The sequence below is a fragment of the Ipomoea nil genome, unplaced genomic scaffold (genome assembly GCF_001879475.1).
Source record: "Ipomoea nil cultivar Tokyo-kokei standard unplaced genomic scaffold, Asagao_1.1 scaffold3142, whole genome shotgun sequence".
Classification (NCBI taxonomy): domain Eukaryota; kingdom Viridiplantae; phylum Streptophyta; class Magnoliopsida; order Solanales; family Convolvulaceae; genus Ipomoea; species Ipomoea nil.
This window is the reverse complement of record NW_017619570.1, coordinates 1,285,167-1,292,029: the sequence shown is the minus strand read 5'-3', so window position 1 is coordinate 1,292,029 and position 6,863 is coordinate 1,285,167. Positions and strand designations below refer to the sequence as shown.

The following is a 6,863-nucleotide window of genomic DNA, read 5'->3' as shown; positions in this document are numbered from 1 at the left end:
GCTTATTGAGTTATATGATATCATGAGATTGCTTATTGAGTTATATGATAGCATGAGATTGCTTATTGAGTTATATGATAGCATGGGATTGCTTATTGACTATATGTTGGCATAAGATTGCTTATTGAGATATATGTTAGCATGAGATTGCTTGTTAAAGTATAAGTATATTATTAACCACCAGTTGAGTATGATCAGTGTATATCTCCATGATAAGTCAAGAATGTGAAAGTATGAGATTGTTGATAAGCTAAGTAATTGAGAAAGCATGCCTATTTGATAATTAGGTTGCAAGCATATAGAAACCCTATTTTTTTTTTTTTGAAAGAAAAGAAGAGTAGATTAGAACAAATTCGAAATACAAGCAGGAGGGTGAGTAATCCACACCCCAAGGACAGAAGAAGAACCAGCAGCCCGTGCTAACTCATGAGCCGCTTGATTCGCTGGCCTTTTGACATGGTGAACCAAAACGTTACCAATGTCTCTGGCAATGGTTTGACATTGCTTAATAACTAAACCAACATGTGAAAGGTCTAAACTAGTGGCAAGATTTCTTCGTGCATGGCAGTTCCGTCCACCCAGCAGTCATGGACATCGCATATACGCGATAAATTGTTATTCTTCCGTCGATACGATGCGTACTTATGGAAGTACTTCGTATTGTGGTCACCCTCCCGAAGCCATAATTGTTTAGACCTCTGGTGCCAGTAGACTTCTTCTTGAGCAAGCAACCTGCGAAGGGAGGCGTCTATATTTCGGAATTCCATAATATCGCATTGTGCACGACTGCCTCGAAGAGCCTCCAACCTGTCTTGTTGTTGTTGTTGTTGTTTATTCCATAATATGTTTTTTGTTTTTTTTTTCTTTGTGCATAACAATATTTTACCACCTTATTATTAGAAAAAAATACGATATTGATTTTAAAGATTGTGATTTTAGTAGGGCCTCATTTATTACCAGAACGGGGCCACAAAAATCTAAAAACCGGCCCTGTCTTACAATTACCAAATTGCCATTCAATTTAATAGTAATTGGATGGAAATGCAAACGGAAGATTACATTGAGTAAAACACACAGTTTGGAACTAAATTAGACCACAAAAGTTGTTTAGGATGAAATTGAGAACTACTTTGTGTATTAACTCGAAAAAAAAAAATTATTACCTACGGTATTTTTAATTTTCTCTTTAGATGAATCAAATTAAGCATGCCATGCAAGTAAAAAGTAAAAACGAAGTAGAAATTTAAACTTATAGTATTACTCTTAATAATAAATAACTAATAGAGGAAAAGTACAAGAAAAAAAAACCAACAGAAACATAATAATACCACTCGAACTACTAGCCTAAACAGTAACATAACACAAAAATTAAAGGTCAACAACAATAATATAATTAAGCTAGCTAGCTAGCATGGGATGCATATATAGCTGTTTATGAATGCATTGGTTGAGCAAATGAGAGTTTAATTAGTCAAGCTGAATGTAGGTATCGTATGCAACGCCGGCCTTCCAGTCGGCCGGCAACACGCCGGACACCTCTACCCACTTGGTATTGCCATTCACACTTGTTAGGAGTCGGAATGAGAGTGTTCCCTTAGGAGGGTTTTGGTAGTCAAATACTTCCCCGAATACCCTTCGCATGTCCCTCCACTCGCATGTCCCTCCACTCCTTGCAATCCGCCTGCATGCATCTTTCATTTTGTTAGAAACAAAATTAATCATGGGACCGGTGGACACATAATAAGAGCTGCTTAATTTAAGCATAATCACCACATTCTTCTAAATACTGCCTACTGAACTACTGAGCTAAGTTCGTGTGGATATAAAAAATGATCAGAAATTTAGAATGGATGCATGGTGATGGTGTTTGTTACTACTATTAGAATCCCAAAAAAACTATGTTTATTATTAATCACTAGTACAAGTGGTTAATTAGTAACCAACAGCTATCAGTCGTAAAAAAAAAAAAGTTGAAAAATTCATAAAATTTTGTCCACTTGTTAGGTATAAAGTATAGAAGCTAGCAAGATATATTAGGCGATTAGTATCTCATTTTTATAGCAGTGCAGAAAAAGTGGCGCTAATGGATCCCGGCCTACAACACCCACTATGTTATATATGCATTGAAGCAAGTGCGTATTGACCTCTATATATCATAATCCAATAATAAGTGGCCATGGCACAATCGTTATGCTGTGCATCCGTATGCACCATGCATGGTGCATACGGATGCCAAAACGATGTCGTTTTATTAAAAAAACGCGCGTTTCCTCTTTAAAAAAAATTCAAGTTCGATTCTCAGCAACAATATTATATTGTTCATTCATTCTGGAATTTTAGTTCATAGATTATCGAATTATAGTTCACTGATTATGGAATTATAGTTCATCGATTATGGAATTGTAGTTCATCGATTCTGAAATTTTAGTTTATAGATTATGAATTTTAGTTCATTCATTCTGGAATTTTTAGTTCATAGATTAGATTATGGAATTATAGTTCATCGATTATGGAATTATAGTTCATATGTTGTTGCTGGGAATCAAACCTGATTTTTTTTTTAAGGGGAGACGCGCGTTTTATTAAAACGACATCGTTTTTGCATCCGTATGCACCATGCATGGTGCATACGGATGCACAGCATAATTTGCCGCCATGGCATGTCAATATCTATTAATACGTACGGCCTTGAGCAACAAGGGCAAATTATTATAGGCAAAATATACCCTGGCCTGGACCAGAGTCTACTTCGTATTGTGGACTTTAGTCTAAAATAATTTTGAGATGATGCACCTATAGTTGACATATATTATGTATTTGCAATTTATGTGACTGTAAATAAATTGAAGACACATAACATGTTAACTACAAACATATAAAATGGTAATTACAAATACATAAACTGTTAATTGTAAACATAGAATATATTGTTAACATATTATGTGTTTGCAATTAACATATTATGTACCTATAGCTAATAGTTTATGTCTTTGTACTTATTATTTTATTTATGTGTAGTTAACATGTTATGTGCCTTCAATTTATTTAAATTAACATAAACGGTTAACTGCAAGTACATAATATATCAAATGTTGTCTGTACGGACTTAGCTCAATGGTTCAGTAGACAGTATTTGGGAGAAGAGACCAAAGTTTGAACCTTGACGGCGACAGTGTGGGGATTATGCCTAAAGCTAGTGGGCAGACCCCTCGTGCACACCAGCTCTTTCAGCTGAGCCATTAGGTCATTGTAATTTAAATTCTCCCAAATGTTCTGTCGAGTCGGGATGTGGCAACCTTAGGGTTGAGAATTGATCCATAATGCAAATTAAAATCGATCATGATTCATGATATAACAATTGATTAGTGTACCTGCCAAATTTGGGCTGCTGTAATATCAGATAATCCAGTTTGGTAGATAGGCAAAATGGCAATGTAATTAGGGAAGTTGCTTTTGTCGTGGACTTGGATCATGAGATTGTAGCCATTGTAACGGCATGGAATCCTGCGGTATTCCACGTCCACCACGCCAAACGCGAACAGCTGGTTAGCCAGTCCCGGATTAGCCATTTCTGAGTAGGCACGTGCGCTCAGGATAAAATCTGTTCTGTCCCCTTCGCCGTAGTCTGTTACTACGATCTTCGTACCTTCCTCGTTGCAATGTGTCGGAATCTTGCACCTCACCTGTCACTCATGTATCTTTTAATAATTTCTACTACAAACCAATCAAAACTAGATTTTTTTAAATTTTTTTTTTGAAACATTCAATTCTTATGAGGTAATATATTGATATCTTCTATACTTTTACAAATATTTTCAATCTAAAGAATCAATTGTCCCCATCATCGAAGTTCGATCTTGTAACCATCCATTTAGAATGGTAACGAAAGTGTCATTATACTACATAATAGCTAGTTGGCACCTTTATTTCTAATATTGTTTTTATAATAATCTGATTGATTGAGATTGACTTACTGACAGAGACGGAGGGAGAGGGGGGGGGGGGGGGGGGGGGGGGGGGGGGGGGGGGAGGCAGGGGGACGGCTGCCCCCTCACCCCACCCCCACCCCATATATAGTATTTGTATGTATAATGTATATATAGTACATGATTTAATATTAGTATAAAAAAATTATAAAATATTAACAAGAAGTGAGTTAGAGTAGGTGGTAGAGCACAACTTTGGTAATAATGAGATTAAAGGTTCCAATTTTAGTATCAACATAGTTTTATAATTCTTTTTTAATAGCTTTTTTAATATTACACACTCTCTCTATCATAAGATGTGTAATTTATAATGTGTTTTCTATTCAAATTATTATATTAATTATGTTTCATATTTTGTTATGAATATTTTTATAAAGTTTTGATGTGTTTTATTTTTCGTCCATATCCAACAATATTTACAATTATATTTCTTAGTTAGTTTATTTATTTATTTTAAAATTATCTCTTTTGTTTTAATGTTTCGCCTTTTCTAGAAAATTTTTCTGAATCCGTCTGTACTGTTTCAATTCGCCCTCCCTCAACCGAATTTCTGGCTCCGTCCCTGCTTACTGATTAACATTTTGTGTTGAGAGTAAAAGGAAAAAACACACTATAATCAAAAGAGAAATCAAACATCAATTTTATGTTTAAAAAGAAAGGGGTAATTTTATCTCAAAAAATAAAATTCTTCCTAAAATCAATGGAATTGAAATACTAAGGGGGCATTTGGGATTATAATTCTATAAAAATGAGAGAATTTTAATTCTGCGAATTATAATTCTCTCCCACCAAATAGAAGAATTTGCTTATTTTCAGAATTATGTGAAAATAAAATTATTATTTCAAACCTCCAACCAAATGCTCATGGGGTTGTCGATTTCAACCTTTCTAAAAGATAAAAGATAGAGTATATATACCTGGTAGCATGCACCACAACCAGTTCCATTCCTGTAAAGCCTAGACACTCCACTTACTTTACCACCATTCACATTACGTCCATAGTCACCAAACCCACAAGCTCCACCTGAAAATTAATTAAGTTGTTTAATTACTTTTCTCGCCACCCAAGAATTTAAATTATTAAAATATATGTTTTTCTTTTCCAATGGGACTAAAAATGATACCTAGCTAAATACCAAAATTGGTAAATATATATTTGTATTGGATTCAAATCCGTTTAGGTTTGAAGGTAAGGTCCAATTCAAGTCTAGCACTAGGTGGCTAGAAGAATTGTTGGGTAAAGGCAGTTTGAAAAGCCAATTCAAGTCCAGTACCCTGCCTCTCGAATATGTAAGGTATACGAAAATAAAGTTGCGTCTTCACTATTAGCGTATAGTAATAATTGCTTGATCCTAACAAGTGGTATTAGAGCTGATCACAAGTTTGAGTTCTAGTAAGAGTAAAACCTGTCACATAATGTAATTAAAATGTACAGTTAGATCAGATGAAATTATATGCAGATAGATGAGAACACATACTTTGAGTTCCATAGCAATCTGGGCTTCCATAATAGGTAGCTCTAGTGTAGAGAGAATTTTCTAACTGCTCACCATAGCTCAGCACAGGTAATAAAAGAAGCACTGTAACAAACAGGAACATGCACAACTTCTTAATCCCTAAACCCATTATATGCCTACTATACTGCAATCCAAAATGCAGGAAATTAAATAATATCAACTACTAAGAAGGCTGTGTAGATAAGATCAGAGAAGCTTATAAGAACCAAATGCAGTGAGGAGAAGAGATCCAAAAGGCCATATTTATAGTTAAATTTTGAAGTATAGGAAGCAGCCACCTTGAGGTTTTTTATTTGATTTGTTATACTAAAAAAAAAATTAATTATTTTCTTCCACTAAGGTGTTGAGACTTAACCAAGTTGTTGGTTGGGGCCCTGGATCTTGATAATAATTATGTGCAGAATTGGAAGCAGTCTCCAGGATTGACTCTAGGTCACCATTTGTCATCATCTTCTATATTCTTGATTGGCTTTTAAAAAATTTAGAGTTAATTCCAGCAATGGTCCTCCGACTATAGTGATTTTCCAAAATTAGTCCCTGACTTTTAATTTGGACACTTTAGGTCCCTTGACTTTCAATTTCTTTCCAATTGAGGTCCTTTCATTAGAATACGGTTCATTAGACTTTAAATGAAGGGGTAAACTCGTCCTTTCACCTGCCTATGTATTATTCTTCGTATTTCTCCCTTCGTATTTCGCTGTTATACCTTGTAAACATCTCAATAATAGAGGAACGCACACACGAGTAGTCAGCAAATGGGGAATGACGAGGAACATTTTAGGGTTTCGACTAAGATTATCTTCATATATATCACGTATACAATGGAGAAATACTAAGAATAATACATAGGCAGGTGAAATGATGAGTTTACCCCTTCATTTAAAATTCAATTAACCGTATTCTGACGAAAGGACCTCAATTGGAAAGAAATTGAAAGTCAAGGGACCTAAAGTGTCCAAATTAAAAGTCAATGACTAATTTTGGAAAATTAATATAGTCGGAGGACCATTGCTGGAATTAACTCAAAAATTTATAATGGATGGAAAACAAAAAAGATATATAGTAAGGTTAACTGTGAAAATATCTTGGTTATTAATTGCCCTTTAATTTGCAAACCTTTTGGCCTACATTTGGCACAGCTGGTCTCCACTCTCCATTGAGGAGAAAGAGATATTCCGTCCGTTTTAAAAAATAAAGCTATTTGTGATATTTAGTTTTGAAAAGAACATCACCGAACTACACGTGAATATGTAATTGGGTCATTAAATTAAAACAAAATTGTAGTTAAGTCCATGAACCATATACAATTATGTAATTAAATTAAAATTGATTTGTTTGACCGATCATTACCGACATGGAA

The 6,863-nt window shown here is 34.6% G+C and overlaps 1 pseudogene; it reads right to left on the bottom strand.

The window, feature by feature from the left end:
- Window positions 1-1,236: 1,236 nt before the first annotated feature.
- LOC109166963 lies at window positions 1,237-5,719 on the bottom strand (annotated as a pseudogene).
- Window positions 5,720-6,863: the final 1,144 nt, after the last annotated feature.